Below are 20,102 nucleotides of genomic sequence, written 5' to 3' on the forward strand. Positions count from 1 at the left end.
CGGTTAGCATATGTGGGCCAAAAATCCAGACCCATAAAAACTGTAAAAACTAGATTGAATGAACATAAGTCCACAATATGGAACTATAAACCACCACTTACACCATTAAACCCCACGGGTAATAAAGGAAATGAAAAACCAAAGAAAGAAACTTTATTAGCCAGACATTTTCATACACAGGGGCATCGTGTGGCACAACTCCAGATACTGGAAAATGTGTTGGTAAAACAGGGTTAGTACAAAAAGGGTCAGCTACTCCAGAGAGAATGTTTCTGGATTTGGTTACTTCAATCAAGAAGCCCTTAAGACCTCAATGAGAAATATAATTTGTCTTGTTTCTTATGAAGTGTTCTCTTTTTGGCTAACTCAGTCTTCTCCTTCCTTTTTAACAGATAAGAAAAACATTCCTATTACTCCCCAGGTACAGGTAAAACTTCCTATTACCTCTCCCTCTACATCAGTGATCCCCAACCAGTGACTCACAAGCAACATGTTGCTCTCCAGCCCCTTGGATGTTGCTCTCAGTGGCCTCAAAGCCGGGGCTTATTTTTGAATTCCAGGCTTGGAGGCAAGTTTTGGTTGCATAAAAATCAGGGGTACTACCAAACAGAACACCCTGTAGGCTACCAGTCCACATAGGGCCTATGAAATAGGCAATCACAGCTCATATTTGGCACCCCAAGAAGTTTTGCATGGTTATGTTGCTCTGCAGCTTCATTTACAATGTGGCTCACGGGTAAAAAAGGTTGGGGATCCCAGTTCTACATGTAGGGGTAGTGTGAGACATATCTTTTTATACAATTGCTGTCAGTTTACATCCTTTGCTTGTTTTTTTACTTTATTTCATTGTGTTGTTTCCTTTAGCTAATTCCTACATTTCCCTTGGATTTTTGCACCTTTTTCATGGACTATTTTCAATCATGGCTTTTTGGATTATGTTTAAGTATCTACTTTTCGCATTGTCATGGACTATACTATTAAACTTGTTCACACTGGACTTTCTGACATAGGACTTTTCTAACTATTGAGGGATGATATGTTCTTATTACACTATTTTAACTTTTGCATTGCGTCAACACTGCTAATTTTGTATGTACATTTTCCAATTGATTACCCTATATATATATTTTCTGCACCACAGGTTCCTTATGCTTGACAAAGGGGCATGGCCCAAAAACGATGCACTTCCGTATAATTAAAAAGCAAGGGTTTTCCCTGCAACTACATGCCTCGTGTGCCAGTATCTTTTTTCTAGTCCTCTTCACTTTCCTCATCTGCTGACGCACCACATGGGTTTGAACAAATCATCAGCAATCCAACTGCACAGGACTGCCTACTGAACGGGCATACAAACCCAGACCATTGGGCAGCCTGGTATGCCAGCCCACCCATTATATGTTTGAAAAGCCCCACCTGACTACCTATGATGAAAGAGAGCATATAATATGTCTCAAGACAGAAAGTCAATGATAAATGTATTTGTACACGATGCATTGTTTTATATTTACAATATAATGTACATACCACAATGTTCAGCACTGGGACCTTTTTATTTTTTTAAACGGTGTCCCACTTTATGTTCTCATGGCATACAGACATCCATCTTCTCATAAGCATTTAACTCCGCAGAATTGAGATGTGACACCCTAGAAACAACAATGCAAAGAGACATACACATGAAACAAATCTGAGATATAATAAGGAGCGCCGTGATAGCCTATTTCATCTGGGAACAGTCTGTATATAGCAAAGTTAGTCAGCCCCCACTCAATCAGATATTAACTTACTTTGGTTACATTTGCAAAGAGAAATTTAAAAGGGGCCCATTTCTTTATTAGGTGGAACGTTGCACAGCCTGCCTATCCGAGCCAAGTACAAAGCAAACCCCCAAATCAGCAAATGTTCTGTTAGTGCAAACAGAATTCTTCTACCCATAGTTCTGAGACGTTGGGACATGGTGTTCCAGCTGCAACTAGCCTTGAAGTATTATAATGAAATAAAATACATGTATAAATTAGAAAGCTAGAGCCCGTCTGGGGGTAGCAGCCTAATTTCGTTAGCATTATTGCAATGCTTAGGTGCTTCTTGTGTCAGCCACCCATAAGTCTTAAAGGGGTGGTTCACCTTGAAGGTAACTTTAAGTATGTTATAGAATGGCTAATTCTAAGCAACTCTTCAATTGCCCTTTATTATTTATTTTTTATCGTTATTGAATTGTTTGCCTTCTTTTTCCACCTTTCAATTGGGGGTCACTGTCCCCAATCGAAAAAAAAAAAGAAGTTCTGCAAGGCTACAAATATATTGTAATTGCTAATGAATTTTTATTGCTCATTTTTCTATCCAGACCCTCTCCTATTCATCGTCCAGCCTCTTATTCAAATCAATGCATGGTTGCTAGGTTAATTTGAACCCCAGCAACCAGATGGCTGAAACTGCAGACTGGAGAGCTGCTGAATAAAAAGCTAAATAACTCAAAAACCACATATAATAAAAAAATGAAAAATTGCGAATTGTCTCTGAATATTCTTCTCTATCAGAAGCGATCCTGGAGGGGGGCGGGCCCTGGTGCATGACGCGCAGCCGGGCCCCGCCCCCCTCCGTACGGCCGCTTTTGTTGTGGCGCACGGACTGCCGGGGGGCCCTGAGGGGGTGCGGGCCCTGGCCCGCTCCCCCGGTAGTTCCGCCACTGCTCTCTATAGCATACTAACAGTTAATTTAAAGGTAAACAACCCCTTTAAGACATCTGCAAAGTAAGTGTGCTGGGCTAACAAGCAAAACACCCACATGGTACGTGCCAGTGGTCTGGAATAGCACAGCCCATTGAATAGACTGTGATACAAGCACAATAATGCTCCAAGACATTATGAAATAAAAACATTTCAATTCCTATTCTTCTGACAGTCCGCTGACCTATAGTAACCTAAAAGGATTTCCTCAAACCAACTTGTGCACGAGTGGATTCTTCAGCTGACATGGTTCCGGGAGCGTCCCTTTACTGTCCTTTCAGCAACGATCTCCTATCTGAAAGACTGGGAGTAAAGTCCGGGAAAAGCAAGGGGCAATCTATTCTCGCGTTCAATGACATGCATTGGTGGGGGGCGGGGCTTCTGTTGCACAATTTGCACATGAACTATAGTAACCGAGTGCACTTCTACAGTAAGACATTTTTATTGTTTATTTGTAACCCACTAGAAATGTGGGGGCGAAAATAGCAGCACATGTTGTCTACATGTCTTATGGATACATAAAACTATGGCTGTATTGTTCCTATGGGACAAGGGTATATTAGATCATAAATATAAAATAGTCGAATGGGTCAAGGCTTGAATGAACTTAAAGGGGCATTAAACAAATCATTAAGCATTTTCAGGAACAATAGATCTTCTGTATGGCTTTTGCTCAGCAAATGAAGGGCACTACTAAGTCTGAGAGAGGCAGTGTCCAAACATTATAGCAGGGTAAAACAACCAGTAATTCAATCAAATTCCCTAATAACAGGACAGTACAGTCTGATATTTAATGTAACCTCTTACACCTTTAACTTAACTTTTAGTATGATGAAGAATGTGTTATTCTGAGACATTTTGCAATTGGTTTTCATTTTTTATTTTTTGTGGTTTTTGAGTTATTTAGCGTTTTATTCAGTAGCTGCAATTTCAGTAATCTGGTTGCTATGGTCCAAATTACCATAGCAAGTTTGCACTGATTTGAAGAAGAGACTGGATAAGTTAGGATACGAATAGGAGAGGGCTGAATAGAAAGATGAGTAATAAAAAGTAGCAAAAACACTACATTTCTATTTGTTTTTAAGACGGGGTCAGCGACCCCCATCTGAAAGCCAGAAGAAGAAGACAAATAATTCAAAAACTATAAAAAGGAAAAATTGAAGATCAATTGCTTAGAATTAGGGATTCTATAGCATACCAATACTTAACTTAAAGGTGAACCACCCTCTTTAAAGCAAGTGACAAGGGAGGTCCCGGCCAAATTCACTTATAAAAGATATGTCCAGGTGTCATATTTAACAGAGCAGCAAGGGTGGCACATTGGATCTGTGACTAGCACTACAGTCTTGCTGTAATGTTTTTACCCCAGTTCCACCAAACCTTAAAAACATTCAGGCAGGTTAACTGGCCCCCTTGGAAACTGCCCTTAAAGGAGAACGAAACCTTAAAAATGAATGTGGCTGAAATGCCATATTTTATATAGAGAACTTATTGCACCAGCCTAAAGTTTCAGTTTGTCAATAGCAGCAATGATCCAAGACTTCAAACTTGTCACAGGGGGTCACCATCTTGGAAAGTGTCTGTGACACTCACATGCTCAGTGGGCTCTGAGCAGCTGTTGAGAAGCTAAGCTTAGGGCTCGTCACTAATTATCCAGCAGAAAATGAGCTTCCCCTGTAATATAAGCTGATGCTACAGAGCTGATTATTAATTGCACTGGTTTCTGTGCTGCCATGTAGTAATTATCTGTATTAATTACTAATCAGCCTTATCAGCCTTATATTGTGACACTTCTTTTCTATGTGTACTGTATATTGTGAGTGGGTCCCTAAGCTCAGTAAGTGACAGCAGCACAGAGCATGTGCAGTGAATCAGCAGAAAAGAAGATGGGGAGCTACTGGGGCATCTTTGGAGACACAGATCTTTACTGCTGTGGTTGCCTTGTGCTGGTACAGAAGCCAAAACATAACGTACAACATTTGTAGCTACTTCTTTAGATAGACTTTAGTTCTCCTTTAAGGCCCCCCATACATGAGCAGATATTAGCTGCCAACAGATTAAAGCTGGCCATAGACTCAAAGATCCGCCAAACGAGCAGATCTTTCCCAGATATGGCACTAACGGCATGGCTATATCGGAGGTAATTCGAACGTTCGAACGTTCGAACGTACGGCCGAACGATCGAATTACGATACGCCAAGGGGCTCCAACGGGTCGATCGGTTAAACATCAAACCTTCCCGATCGATATCGTGGCCAGATATCGATCAGGAAGACCCGTCGGAAGCCCCCAAACACGGGCAGATCAGCTGTCAAATTGGTCCAAACGACCGATATCGGCAGCTTTATCTGTCCGTGTATGGCCACCTTAAGTCAGCAGTGTATTGGGCAGTGTATGGGGGCCCTCAAACCTGCTTTCCTGATCGATATATGGCCAAAATTCTGTCAGGTTTAAAAATCCTGTCGGATCAAGGACTGCATTGATTCTTTGATGTGGACCTCGATCGGACCGCCTGTATTCTCCTCGTATTCTCCTAGGGCCCACTATCCGATCAGCCCAATATAGCCCACTTCAAGGTGAGCATAATGGGGAGAGATCTGCTCGTTTGGTGACCTCACCAAATGAGCGGATCTCCCTATGTATGACCAGTGGATCTCCGCATGTATGGCCAGCTTTAGTGTCTTTGTTGCATGAATGTGACAGCAAGTTTAGACGGAGAGCTCCACCAGGTCAGGACTTTGTATTCCCTAACAAGCAAGTTTACCCATGACATGATTTACAATCTGAACATGAGACTCTGTAAATCTTCTCGATGCGGTCATGTATTCATAAGTAACCACAATGCCTTTTCCTGTGCATCTCTGTAATCCATTATTTCCTGTCATAGACACAATTCATTGTTCCTTATTTCCTGAGCAAAAGTTCCTCTGCACACCTCAACCCAGGGACAAATTATCTGCAGTCTTATTGGCTGTCTTTATGTGGATGAAGCCCTGTATGACCAACCAGGAGATTCCTACACAAGCATAACACTTAATGATAACATTGCGGGACACAAAATTAAAGGAACAGTAACACCAAAAATTGAAAGTGTGCTGCTAACGAACACATCAATGCACCATATATTCGGAGCATCACATGAACCTGATTGTACAGAGCTTTAAAGGAACAATAACACCAAAAAAAATGAAGTCATGAAAATATCCCTGCACTGGTAAAACTGGTGTGTTTGCTTCAGAAACACTACTATTGTTTATATAAATAAGATGCTGTGTAGCCATGGGGGCAGCCATTCAATGGAGAAAAGGCTCAGGTTACACAGCAGATAAGCTCTGTAGAACATAATAGCATTATCTGTTATCCACTATTTAACCTGTGCCATATAGTCTTTTTTTAATTTCCTGCTACACAGCAGCTTGTTTATGTGAACTATAGTAGTGTTTCTGAATCAAACACATCAGTTATACCAGTGCAGGGCATTACTTTATTTTCATTACTTTAAAACACTTTCATTTATTGGTGTTACTGTTCCTTTAAGTCTGCCTGAGTAATAAGTAAGGTGAAGGTGAAAGTAGGAGGGCAAGTCATTCGAATTCTTTTTCTTATGGGGACCGATATATATCCACCTAGGCAACAGAAAATCAGGCTAAGCTTTCAATATCCAATATTCTCTGCAGATAAAGAATGTTATATTGCTGTAGACATAAGACTATGTCTGATTACAGAGGGCAATTTCAATATATACAGGGGAACTCAGCATGGATGCTGACCCATAGTGAGGAATCCCTGGCATAAGCAAAATACAAAGAATCATTTCTCAGTGTTTATAGTAGGGATGCACCGAATCCAGGATTCGGTTCGGGATTCGCCCAGGATTCGGCCTTTTTCAGCAGGATTCGGATTCGGCCGAATCCATCTGCCTGGCTGAACCGAATCCTAATTAGCAAATGCAAATTAGGGGCGGAGAAGGAAATTGCGTGACTTTTTGTCACAAAACAAGGAAGTAAAAAATGATTTCCCTTTCCCACCCCTAATTTGCATATGCAAATTAGGATTCGGTTCGGTATTCTGCCAAATCTTTCGCAAAGGATTGCATATGCAAATTAGATGATAATCTTGTCTGGAATATGCAAATTAGGGGTGGGAGGGGAAAAACATTTTAGACGTCCTTGTTTTGTGACAAAAAGTCACGCGATTTCCCTCCTGCCCCTAATTTGCATATGCAAATTCGGATTCAGTTCGGCCGGGAAGAAGGATTCGCCAAATCCGAATCCTGCTGAAAAAGGCCGAATCCTGGCAGAATCCCGAACTGAATCCTGGATTCGGTGCATCCCTACTACTTTTTATTATTATTTATCTTTCTATTCAGGCCCTCTCCTATTCATAATCAAGTCTCTTTTTCAAAATGATGCATGGTTGCTAGGGTAATTTGGACCCTAGCAACAAGATGGCTGAAATTGCAAACTGGAGAGCTGCTGAATATAAAGCTAAATAACTCATAGAATCTGGTAGTTGGGGTGTGTTGCGTGGTAGGTCCAGGTCCGGGCACGGCTACTTCTGATTGGACCTGTGCAAGACTTCCAACATTTTATTTAGTACAATTGTTTTTTATTCCACAGGAAATAAAATGTACGTATTCTAGTCATTAAGACTGGCACAATATGTATATAAAGTCTATAAAAAGCAATTTAAAAAAGGTTAAATACACAGAGGTGGTAAGCCAGAAAGCAGTCTCTTTGGTCTGGATGTGGGTATTACTAATAGAAATATAAAAACACTGTTCACATAATGTGACGTTCAAAGCCGACAAATTGTTTCATTAACAAATAATTGTATTGTTTCACGCAGAGCTCAAAAGCCCCCCCTCCTGTGTATTAAACACTGAGCAAACATCCAGCAAAATATGAAATCATCTGTGTGGGGGTAATGACTAATCAGTAAATGTGTCATTCTACAAACGCCATTGCTACAGCCTTCAATAGCACAATAGCATGGGGGAGGGACAGAGAGCTACATATATTAAAGAACCGGAAAGGCTTTGCTGTTTTGTATTCTGCAGAATGTTTTACCATACCCAAGTAAACAGCTCTAGAAGCTCTCTAGGTTTGTTTAGGATAGCAGCTGCCATATTAGCTTGGTGTAACATCACTTCCTTCTCGAGTCTCATAGCTCTGGGCTCAGATTACAGCAGGGAGGGGAGGGGGAGTGGAGAGGAGCAAACTGAGCATGCTCAAGCCCTAGCCCTGGAGGTTTAAGATGAAAACAGGAAGTCTGATACAGAAGCCCATGAGTACACAATAGAAGGAAAGAAATGCAGTGTTTCTTTTGACAGTGGACTCAGAGCAGCATTACTTTGAGGGTTTACTGGTGTATCTGGTTATTTATATAGACTTTTTTGATAAAGCTTACTTAGTTTTAGCCTTTACTTCTCCTTTAAGAAACAATATTAGATTCCTTCAGAGAAGGTAAAAGTGCAGTGATCCCCAACCAGTGGCTCATGAGCAATGTGTTGCTGCCAGTGGCCTCAAAGCAGGTGCTTATTTTTGAATTACTGGCTCAGAGACAAGTTTTGGTTGCAAAAAATCCTGTGTACTGCAAAACAGAGCCTGCTGCCAGTCCCCATAGCAGCCAGCAATAACCAAGCTCTCCAAATTCTTTTGCATTTGAATGTACAGGTAAGGCTGGGGACCCCTGTTATAGTGTAATATGCCCATCTATGTATTTGTGTTGGAAAATGCTGAGCTACTGTACTATTAGGAGTTTTTCATTTCCCATTATTTATTTCCTATTGAGTTTGCCAACTAGCAAAATATACCCGTTCATTACTGGGAATACAGCAGCTGAAGGGTTTGAGAATGCCAAGGTGCATTCCCAGAAAGATCAGGGGGGAGACTTGAATATTTGAATAGGACTGGCAAGGATAAACACAGGTGCCAGCCACATATCTGAAAAAAAAAAAAAGCTACATACAATGTAATATTCAGACTACCTATTAATATAGATTTGCACATTCCTATTTTAATCCTGCAAAAGTGTGAAACAGGCCATTTAGGAGGAAAGGGTAGATATTCGGGATGCACCGAATCCACTATTTTGGATTCGGCTGAACCCCCGAATCCTTCGCGAAAGATTTGGTCAAATACCGAACGGAATCCAAATCCTAATTTGCATATGCAAATTAGGCGTGGGAAGGGAAAAACATTTTTTGCTACCTTGTTTTGTGACAAAAAGTCCCACAATTTCCCTCCCCATCCCTAATTTGCATATGCAAACTAGGATCCAGATTCGGTTCAGCCTGGCAGAAGGATTCGGCAAATCCGAATCCTGCTGAAAAAGGCCTGAATCCCGAACCGAATCCTAGATTCGGTACATCCCTAGTAGATATAAAGAACTTGTGAACACTGAGGAAGGCATATAAAGCCCCAAAAACAGACAATTGGTTATTTCCCGGTGACTAAATGAATTCTTAACTAATGTAATACAAGAAATAAACTATAGGGATGGGCAAGCGGAAACTGGCAATGGAATAAAGCAATGCCCGAGTAATGTTTTCACTTCTTCTTTGCTCAGGAAGGCTGCTGCACTCAGCAAATAGAATAAACTAGAACTGTACTTCTCAGTCACATATGGCTCATAAGAACTGACACTCTTACAGGACTATTTCATGGCTACAAAATCTTAAACATTCGATTGATAAAGGGTATTGTCCCCAAAACATGTTGTGTTGCCACCACTCGGAATAAAAGTTTTTGCAGTAAATACTCCTGGAGTTCCTGTTCCTTTTTTTAGTTTTTTGAATTTTTCGGATTTCATCATATTTAAACAGACAGTTAAGGTATAAAAAAAAAAACAGTTGTTCACATTCTAAGAATAGAAAACTGAAGACAGGCAGTTCTTAGCCAGTTAGTGTAAAACTGTATAAAGTGGCTGATGCTAGTTGGACACAACCAACTGAAAAGAGAATGAACTCTTCTCCTGTGCATCTCGGTGACTCTATACTGTCAGTCCCAAGTGTTTTCAATACAAGTCACTGCAGGTGCAGGAGGCAATTCTAGGGTCAGTCCACACGAGCAGATTCGGGGAGATTTAGTCGAGTGGCGACTAATTGCCTCTTCTTCTGGGCAACAATCTCCCCGAACTGCCTTCGCGTGTCTTCCCTTCTACTATAATGAAAAGTCGCCTGTGCTAAAGCGCACACGACGCTTCGTTTTCTGAAGTCGTCCAAAGTTTCCTCATGAGGCAACTTCAGAAAACGTAGTCGCCAGGCGAATAAATCTCGTATCTGCTCGTGTGGACTGACCCTTATGGTGCTTTTCAGCTGGCAACAAAGTAGCTCTTAAAGGAAAACTACACCCCCAAACAATGTAGGTCTCTTTAAAAAAGATACTGCATAAAACAGCTCATATGTAAAACCCTGCTTCATGTAAATGAACCATTATCATAATAATATACTTTTCTAGTAGTATGTGCCATTGGGTAATCATAAATAGAAAATTGCCATTTTAAAAAAATAAGGGCCGCCCCTGAGATCATACAATTCACTGTGCACACAAACAAACCAAACTATACTTCTTAGGTCACATGAGCCAATTAATAGACAAAATTGTGTCTTTTGCTTCCTCACTTCTTCGTGTTACAGTAAAGGTGGCCATAGAAGCACAGATAATATCGTAGAAAACGAATTTTCGTCCGATATTCGGTGCGTGTATGGTGGAAAAAGAGCCGACCAATATCGGCAGAAGACTTGGATATCGGTCGGCTCGTTGATCGGGCTGGACGGAAAATTTTGATCGGGTGCCTTTGAAGGGACCCAAACATCGCCCATTGTTAGTGCTGAATCGTCAGATACAGGTAGAATTCTATTGTTTCTTCCGTATATCTACCTGTATATCGGACGATTCAGCTCTACACGTGTGTATTGAAACAAATGATCTTTCTTGGAAAGATCTTTTCCAAGAACGATCGTAATTGTTACGTCTATGGCCACCTTTAGAGTTATAGTATTTCTGGTCAGGTGATCTCTGAGGCAGCACACAGACCATCACTAAATGGGTGTTCAAGGCAAGAGATCTAAAAGGGCAATACTTACTTAAATGTATATTCCAGTTTGGTAAGATTCTTTAATATGCCACTTAATATGATATAAATGATCTGTTGCTTAAGTGTTCATTTTGGGGGTATAGTTTTCATATAGGCATTCATGTGGCCTGAACTAGTTATTAGGAGGCACCAGTGGAGAAAATGCCCCTTGTAATTTTAGCCTTTCATTAAGCTCATGGTCTAGCTTACAATGGTGCACAGTATGTATGAATTGGATTGAAGCCAGAATAACACAAACTCAATCCACTTTAGCTTCCTTCATTATGTTGCACCTGCACAACCTCAGCAGTGATCAAAGGGGTTGTTCACCTTTAAACATATAGTTGGTTTCATCGAGTTCACCAGAAATACTTTCTATTTTCTATGTGTGACTGTTATTCTAGTAGTGACCGGTAAAGTTTCACTCTCAGCTCCGGGAGGGGAGTCACCGACCCTATAACTGTTCTAAATTTATACATTAGTTGATCCATTTCTTCTGTGTGTCCCTGTTGAGCAGAAGTTTCATCAAAGACAGCTGTTACAATTGATACGATAGTTTCCAGAGATGCTACTGAGAAATATATCAATTAAGGAGCAGATTTTCGAAGTGAAAATTCTATTTAAAAAATTTTGACTTACGAGCTAATTCTTGTGTACTTCGACTAGGGGATAGTCAAAATTTGATTGAATTTGAAAGAAAAATTATCATGTACTGTGTTTTCAAAAATTCGTCTTCGACTATTTGCTATCTAAAACCTGCCAAATTGCTGTTTTAGCCTATAGGGGACCTCCTAGATTTTTGGAGTCAATTGGTGGACTTTGAAAAATCTAAGGGTTTTTTTTTAGGGAAAAACTTCAAATCGTACAATTAGATTGTGCTGTTACTACGATTCGAATTTGATCGAAAATGGACCTATTCGGCCAAAAAATTTATTAATTTCGGTTGGTCTTTTTTAATTCGAATTTCGGAGTTTTTCAAATTCAAAATTCGACCGTTGCTAAATCTGCCCCCAGAATCTGCACCTGAATTATTGAGCTGCCCGACTGAAACACCAGAGACAGTAACATTCAATATTAAACTTAGATTTTGGAGGAAAAAGCTGTAAAAAAAAAAAAAAAAAAAAAAATACTGGAAAGTAATTGAAAAAAAGTCTATTTCTGGGGAACAATCTGAAAACAATTGAACTGAAAAAAGTGTTTGGAAGGTGAACAACCCCTTTAAGTAATAATGTCAGTAAGAAGCCTGCTTGTTACACCACCAGTGGGCTGTTATACTCTCCAGTGATTAACATCCCCAAAAAGGCACACACAATGCCCTTTAAAAACTCCCTGCAGCTGTAGCAGTAACACCCTCTGATTCACAGAGCTTACAATTGGTCCATTTACCAAACAGTTTAAAAATGCAGTCAGACACAATACACTTATTTAGCAGATGGGTTGCCAAGATGTTCCTGGACTACAGCTTCCATCGTGCTTTATTACATGTTGAAGAATGGTGAGCGTTGTAGTCTAGCAACAGCTGTTCAAGTTTAAAAATTTAAAAATTAATTTGTACATAATGAAAAAAAACCACCAAGACACATTTAACTTTAAAGGACAAGTAAAGCCTATATTTTCCTACCATGTATATAATTTGGGCACATCTCCCCCACCCAAATGACATTATTTGTACTGCTTATACCCCCTGCGTTTGCTAGTGGTATTACATTTTCCTAAAACAAATAGCAGCTTTCACCCGGGGGCCATTTTCCTTCAGACACATCATCAGTGCATTTATATCTGCAAACAGCACATATGCAATGTAAAGTTCATGCAATTGAAAAATGCAGGCTTACACAGGCAGACTTTACTATGATGATGAGTCCTGCTTGGATTGAGCACTGTAATGGTTACTCTGAGTTCAGGAGATGGGTTAGGATTTAAAAATAGGAGCAGACAGCAGAGTTTCTATGGGAATCAGCAATGCCATCTCTTCATTGGCTGCTAGACTGGAGGGTGTGTTTATTAATCTGAGTTGAGAAAAACTGAGCATGCTCATGAGCCAACAGCCAAAGCAAATTCCTGAGGGAGGGGGCAGAGTGGGTTACAGGATGAGAACGAATCATAAGGGATTAAGGGAAGGCTGCAGCCTTACTATCGACCTTTTAACAACCAGAGTGGTGGTTATTTAGAGATTTCAAAAAGGCTGTTCAACGATTACATTTTAGCGTGGGGGGTTTACATGTCCTTTAAATTCGCAAAGTTTTTATTAAGAAATAACTTACCAATACTCCGCTAGCCCTCCCCTTCAGAAAAGGCAACAGGGTGTTGATTCATCGTGCGGCCCTTAATTTCTCCTCCCTGGCTATCTCTTATAGAAGGCAGGGAGGAGAAATTGAGCGCCGCGCGATGGATCGTCTCTCTGTCGCCTTTTCTGAAGAGAAGCAAAAGCGGAGTATCGGTAAGTTATTTCTTAATAAAGACTTTGCGATTTTAAGATTTCGAGGGGGGGGGAGTCAAGATGACTTCCTTATCTATGTGATGAAATAATATTATCCGCTGTATGATAATAAACGCTATGTAAACAAAGCTCTGTGCTAAAGGTGCCTCACTTGCATAAATACACAGGAGGAACAGAATTCTACGAAGCAGAACACTGCTGATTTATACAGAATCATAGGAGCTGTTCCCAAAAACACTTAAATCTGCCTAAAAGATACTGAACACTGGAGGGCAACGTAACATAACCACTCTCCATGGTCACACAATGTAATCCTGATGATGACCAAGTTCTGGAAACATTTTGAACTTACAGAACCCAACACTCAGCAGAGCCTGCTACGGATTATCACATGCCCACGGCATGGACTGGCAGCACAGATCAGATTGTTTTCAGATTGTTCCCCAGAAATAAAGACTTTTTTCAACTACTTTTTTGAAATCGAAGTGTAAAGGGATACTGTCATGGGGAAACATGTTTTATTTCAAAACACATGTGTTATAAGTGCTTCTCCAGCAGACTCTTGCACTGAAATCCAATTCTCAAAAGAGCAAACAGATTTTTTTATATTCAATTTTGAAATCTGACATGGGGCTAGACATATTGTCAGTTTCCCAGCTGCCCCAGTCATGTGACTTGTGCCTGCACTTTAGGATGGAACTACTTTCGGGCAGGCTGTTATTTCTCCTACTTAATGTAACTGAATCAGTTTCAGTGGCACTTGGCTTTTACTATTGAGTGTTGTTTTTAGATCTACCAAGGAGCTGTTATCTTGTGTTAGGGAGCTGTTATCTGGTTACCTTCCCATTGTTCTGTTGTTTGGCTGCTGGGGGGGGGGAGGGAGGAGGTTAATATCACTCCAACTTGCAGTACAGCAGAAAAGAGTGACTGAAGTTTATCAAACCATAAGTCACATGACTGGGGGCAGCTGGGAAACTGACAGTATTTCTAGCCCCATGTCAGATTTCAAAATTAAATATAAAAAATTCAGTTTGCTCTTTTGTACAATGGATTTCAGTGCAGAATTCTGCTGGAGCAGCGCTATTAACTGATGCATTTTGGAAAAAACGTTTTCCCATGACAGTATCTTTTTAAAGTTGAATGTCCTTGTCTCTGGTGTTTGAGTCTGGCAGCTCAGGAGCAGATTCTAAACTGTTACAATTTTGCAAAATTAAGTCGATACATTTCTCAGCAGCATCTCTATTAGCAACTATTGTATCAATTCTAACAGCTGTTTGTAATGAAACCCAGAGATTCTGCTCAGCAGGGAGAAAGATAAGAAATGTATCCACTAAATGTATCAATTTAGAACAGTTTAGTTCTAAATCGCCGACGGGATGACACTCTGTGCATTTCGTTTTCCAAAGTCACCTGAAGTTTCCTCAAGAGGCAACTTCGGGCGACTTCGAAAAAAGAAGTGCTCTGAGTGCCATCCTTTCGGCAATTTACATTCTAACCGGTGGGAAGGCAGTTCGGGGAGATTAGTCGCCCGAAGAAGAGGTGATTTGTCACTGGGCGACTGAATCTCCCAGAATCTCTACGTGTGTCTCTGCCCTTAAAAGGTGAGAAATGCAATTAACATTTCAATATTAGAAAATTGCTCAAATACAGACAGTAATTGGAAAAAGTCTTTATTTCTGGCGAACTGTCTGAAACCAACTGAACTGAAAAAAGTGTTAGAAGATGAACAACCCATTTAATAAGGTTAATTAAAGGCAACGTCAACTCATATGGAATGTTGCTGGACAATGCCCAGAATGCTAGGATACATTGTTATACCAAGGAAATATTATACTTGATTACTTGGCATTTATCAGAATCCTCCAAGGGAATCACAATCCTGACTACCAGCATGTTCCTCTGATACCGTCATCACTGTTCTGCCCTAACAGAACTGCCCCACACCCCTTTTATTACAGGGGTACACGTTCCTCTATGACCAGAACCCTACAGGAAAACCCAACACTAACACAGCTGTCAGCAGCTGCAGGAACTTCTAGTTCAACAGTAAGAGTCACTTAGATATAACTAAATAACAATTACGTTAAGGGAATAGTAACACCAAAAAAAAATAGAGTCTTACAATCCTGAAAATATAATGTACTGTTCCGCTGCACTGATACAACTGGTGTGTTTGCTTCAGTAACTCTACTATAGTTTATATAAACAAGCTGCTGTGTAGCCATGGGGCAGCCATTCAAGCACAGGATACACACTAGATAACAGATAAGTACTACTATAGTTTATATAAACAAGCTGCAGTGTAGCCATGGGGGCAGCCATTCAAGCACAGGATACACAGTAGATAACAGATAAGTACTACTATAGTTTATATAAACAAGCTGCTGTGTAGCCATGGGGGCAGCCATTCAAGCACAGGATACACAGTAGATAACAGATAAGTACTACTATAGTTTATATAAACAAGCTACTGTGTAGCCATGGGGCAGCCATTCAAGCACAGGAAACACAGTAGATAACAGATAAGTACTACTATAGTTTATATAAACAAGCTGCTGTGTAGTCATGGGGCATCCATTCAAGCACAGGATACACAGTAGATAACAGATAAGTACTACTATAGTTTATATAAACAAGCTGCTGTGTAGCCATGGGGGCAGCCATTCAAGCACAGGATACACAGTAGATCACAGATAAGTACTACTATAGTTTATATAAACAAGCTGCTTTGTAGTCATGGGGCAGCCATTCAAGCACAGGATACACAGTAGATAACAGATAAGTGCTACTAAAGTTTATATAAAAAAGCTGCTGTGTAGTCATGGGGGCAGCCATTTAAAACTGAAAAAATAGAAAAGGCACAGGATGCACAGCAGATAACAGAAACTCTGTAGTATACAAATGGATTCTGCAGAACTTATCTGTTATCGACTGAGTGTCTTGCACTGAAATGTCATTCCATTAAAACACTAATTATTTGGTGTCACTGTTCCTTTAAAAGAAAAGCAGACTTAAATACGGGACACAGCCAAAGTTATCCCCCAGGATTAGTCTTCACAGTTGCCCTAAATTAAAGATATTGTTAGTGGCAGAGGTAGAACTCAAGGACCCCAGGTGCTGCAGAATCTGGACATCTCCAGGACAGCTGTCACCTGATGTGAGATTCCATTAAAGTTCACCAACAGCTGAAAGGGAGCAACTCATGTACCTCTAGGAAATACTGTAGCCTTTATTGTAAAGGGGTGGTTCACCTTTAAGGTAACTTTTAGTATGTTATAGAATGGCCATTCTAAGCAACTTTCAATTGGTTTTCAATGTTTATTTTTTTTTTATAGTTATTTGCAGTTTTCTTCTGACTGCAGCTTTCAAATGGGCGTCGCTGACCTCCTTTTACAAAGCAAAAGCTCTATAAGGCTACAAATGTATCATTATTGCTACTCATCTTTCTATTCAGGCCTCTCCTATTCATATTCCAGTTTCTTATTCAAATCAATGCATGGTTGCTAGGGTAATTAAGGACCTAGCTACCAGACTGCTTAAAATGCAAATTTAAGAGCTGCCGAATAAAAAGCTAAATAACGCAAAAACCACAAGTAATAAAAAATGAAAACCAATTGAATAGTGTCTCGGAATATAACTCTATATATCATATTAAAAGTTATCCCAAAGGTGAACAACCACTTTCAGTAAGTCATGTGACAACTGACAGCAATTGGCACCGGATATAACTGATGACATCACCATGCAACAACTATAAACAATGACATCACTAAGCACGGTTTATATAGTGAATAAAGTGCCCCCTCTTATAAAATATAAGGATATTATAAGTTACCAAGGAGTTCCATGACCATATAAAAACAGGCCTGGAACTCCGAGGTAACTTCTAATATCCTCATATTTTGCAACAAGGGGTACTTTATTTATTATAATACACAAGTTTCAGTCACGTGACAAAAATGACATCACTACTCACAGTTTATAACGGATGACATCAGAACTCAACGTTTATAAGGATATAATTTACAAGATATTCATGGTTTTTGTGTATTATATAGTGGATAATGTACCCACTACTGTAATTTATAAAGATACCGAGGAGTTATGTGACTATATAATAGCACGAGGCTGAGTGCTTTTATACAGGTCACATAACTCAGAGGTGACTTCTAATATCTTTATAAATTTCAGTAGGGGGTACATTATGCATTATAATCTACATTTAGTGTGAAATGTCGGGAGGGGGTGGGGGGGTCGGTGTCCAATTCCGGTCACCAGCATCCCAATCAGGCGTGCCGGCGTCCAATTTGGGCACACCGGCCTTCAATTTTAACACGGCGGCATCAAATTAGGCAGCTGGGGACCCCTGTTATAAACGGCGCGTTCTAACGTCAGAACGAGCCGTTTATAAGGATATAATTTACAGTCTGGTCCCATAGGGAAATGACCAGACTGTAGATTAAATAGTGAATAAAGTACCCCCTCTTGTAAAATATAAGGATATTATAAGTTACCGAGGAGTTTCATGACCGAGTGTTTTTATACAGGTCATGGAACTCCGAGGTAACTTCTAATATCCTCATATTTTACAACTGGGGATAATTTATTTATTATAATACACAAGTTTCAGTGAGTCATGTGACAGAAATGACATCAGAACTCACCGATTACAACTGATGACATCAGAACTCACCGTTTATAAGGATATAATTTACAAGACATTCATGGTTTTTGTGTATTATAAGGCTATATCTTAGAGGTTGTTTTTTTTTTTTTTTTAAACAATTAGACATTTTCTAATCAAAATCCACTGCGATACCCCCGCCCAATAACAGCCCCAACAGCTGAAACGCCTATTTGGCTCCATTTGCCGCAAGTGAAAGACGCCGGGAGAAATAAATTCGCAGAGCTTGGGGGGGGGGCCTTGAGTCTGACAGCCACTGACATATTGGCAAAATAACGAATGTTACTTTACTTGTCCCACGGACCCGCCCTCTGCACTGCCCGCCAGCCACGTCTCTCAGTAATACCTCTCCGTAATTCCGAGCCGTACCACGTCCCATCATCCGCTCGCAAACTCTTCCACAACAACTTCGACCTCTCTTCCGCGAACCAGCGCGACACTTCCGCTCCTGGCCCCGCCCCTGATTACGAGACTTTAAAGTTCCCAGGCTCTAACAGCCAATCAGAAAATACCAGTGCATTGACCCTTCTGGAAAGCCGAAGACTGCGAGAAGAAGGCGTAGCCCATTTTGAGACTGATGGGCCCGCTAGCCAATCGCGTTGCGCAGCTAGGAAACGTGACATTTTTAGCCTCGTATGCGGTGTCCAATGTGCGTCATGGTTTATTTAGTTGCCTGTGTGCGTCTGACTATGGCTGATGGTGCTGGCGCTTCTCTTAGAGATACTGGGAAACTGTCATTTGGCAGCAGTCTGTGGGAATTAAACGTGTATGTGGTAAATGTCTCACAGCACGTTCCCTCCCTTGAGCTGCCATTACAGGCCCAGGCGGCTGAGAAACCAGCTGGACGTTAAAGGGGAAGGAGACCTAGTTGGCGGAAAAACCCTCCCCTCCCCCCCGTGTGTTACCCTCCCTCCTCCCCCCTGGCCTACCCGTCCTGCTGGGCAAATGCCCCTAACGTGTTACTCATACCTCCCAACATTTTGGAAGTAAAAAGAGGGATAAAAAAATTTTTCAGCGCTTAGCGCAGCAATTTCTTTGACCGCGCCCCTTTATGTGGCCACACCCCCTAATTACCATGTTTGTTTTACAAAATTTGGCAGGTTATGAAAGTTTGAAAATATTTCTCCTTATCTAAACTGTGTTTTTGTGTCTCAAAATTGTTACAAAGTATCTTATTTGCACCTGTTAGCTGTTCTGGGCTCTCTGCTAAAAGCCAATTAAGTGAGCGCAATATGTTGGCGCTATATAAATACATGTTAATAATAATAAGTGAGAAACGTTGTTTCTTTTTCTGGCTGTTCATTGCAGAGAAAAGAGGGACTTTCCAGTACAAATGAGGGACTGCGGGTTGAGCTGTCAAAAGAGGGACTGTCCCTCCGAAAAAGGGACAGTTGGGAGGTATGTAATGTTACTTACCCTTCTGCGCAGGTCCAGTCCAGGGAGTTCACAGACGACATCTTCTTCCACGCAATCTTCTTCCTGCATTGAACGGCGTTTTGGCGCATGCGCAGTAGATCGTACCCGCGAAAATCTCCTACTGCGCATGCACCGGTCAAAGCAGGAAGAAGATGTCGCCTGTGAAATCCCTGGACTGGACCTGCGCAGAAGGGTAAGTAACAAGTTAGGGGCATTTGCCCAGCGGGACGGGTAGGCCAGGGGGGAGGAGGGAGGGTGGGCAACACACGGGAGGGGGGGAGGGTTTTTGCACCAACTAGGTTTCCTTCCCCTTTAAAGGCGAACTTCCAAAGCCATTTACGAATAATGAATTAATGTATTTCGGGATACGTTAATTGTGACCTTTTTATGTGGATAGTGCAGTTGCTATTGACAGTAGTTTGTAGATGATTATATTTTCTGAACAGTCGGTTCTGACTCATTGATAACAACTTGGTAGAAGCTCCTTACAGCTGTTCACATCCCTATGACCTGCCTAGGCCACTATATGTAATAATACCATTAAGATAAGCCTTTCTCCTGCCCATTTCAGCCCTGGATCCACCTAGAGTTGCCCCCTGCCAGTTTTCAGAAGGACTAGGTGATAACTGCCTGTCTAGGGCTTTAAAATAATAGTTCTGCGATTGCTATGTAATAAACCCACCCCAACGTCACAGACTGACACCATCACCCGCCCATGATGTCATCTGTCTGCCCTTGATGTCACGGGTCCATCCCC

The 20,102-nt window shown here is 40.9% G+C and overlaps 1 protein-coding gene across 1 annotated transcript in view; it reads right to left on the reverse strand.

Moving 5' to 3' along the window:
* Positions 1–18,306, reverse strand: part of nr1h2.L (nuclear receptor subfamily 1 group H member 2 L homeolog) — a gene marked incomplete at its 5' end in the record, with an annotated part of 35,771 nt that extends 17,465 nt beyond the window's left edge. The window contains 2 exon segments of the mRNA NM_001092614.1: positions 1,525–1,646; positions 18,276–18,306.
* Between the last annotated feature and the right edge of the window lie 1,796 nt (positions 18,307–20,102).

This window comes from Xenopus laevis, chromosome 7L, assembly GCF_017654675.1.
Source record: "Xenopus laevis strain J_2021 chromosome 7L, Xenopus_laevis_v10.1, whole genome shotgun sequence".
Classification (NCBI taxonomy): domain Eukaryota; kingdom Metazoa; phylum Chordata; class Amphibia; order Anura; family Pipidae; genus Xenopus; species Xenopus laevis.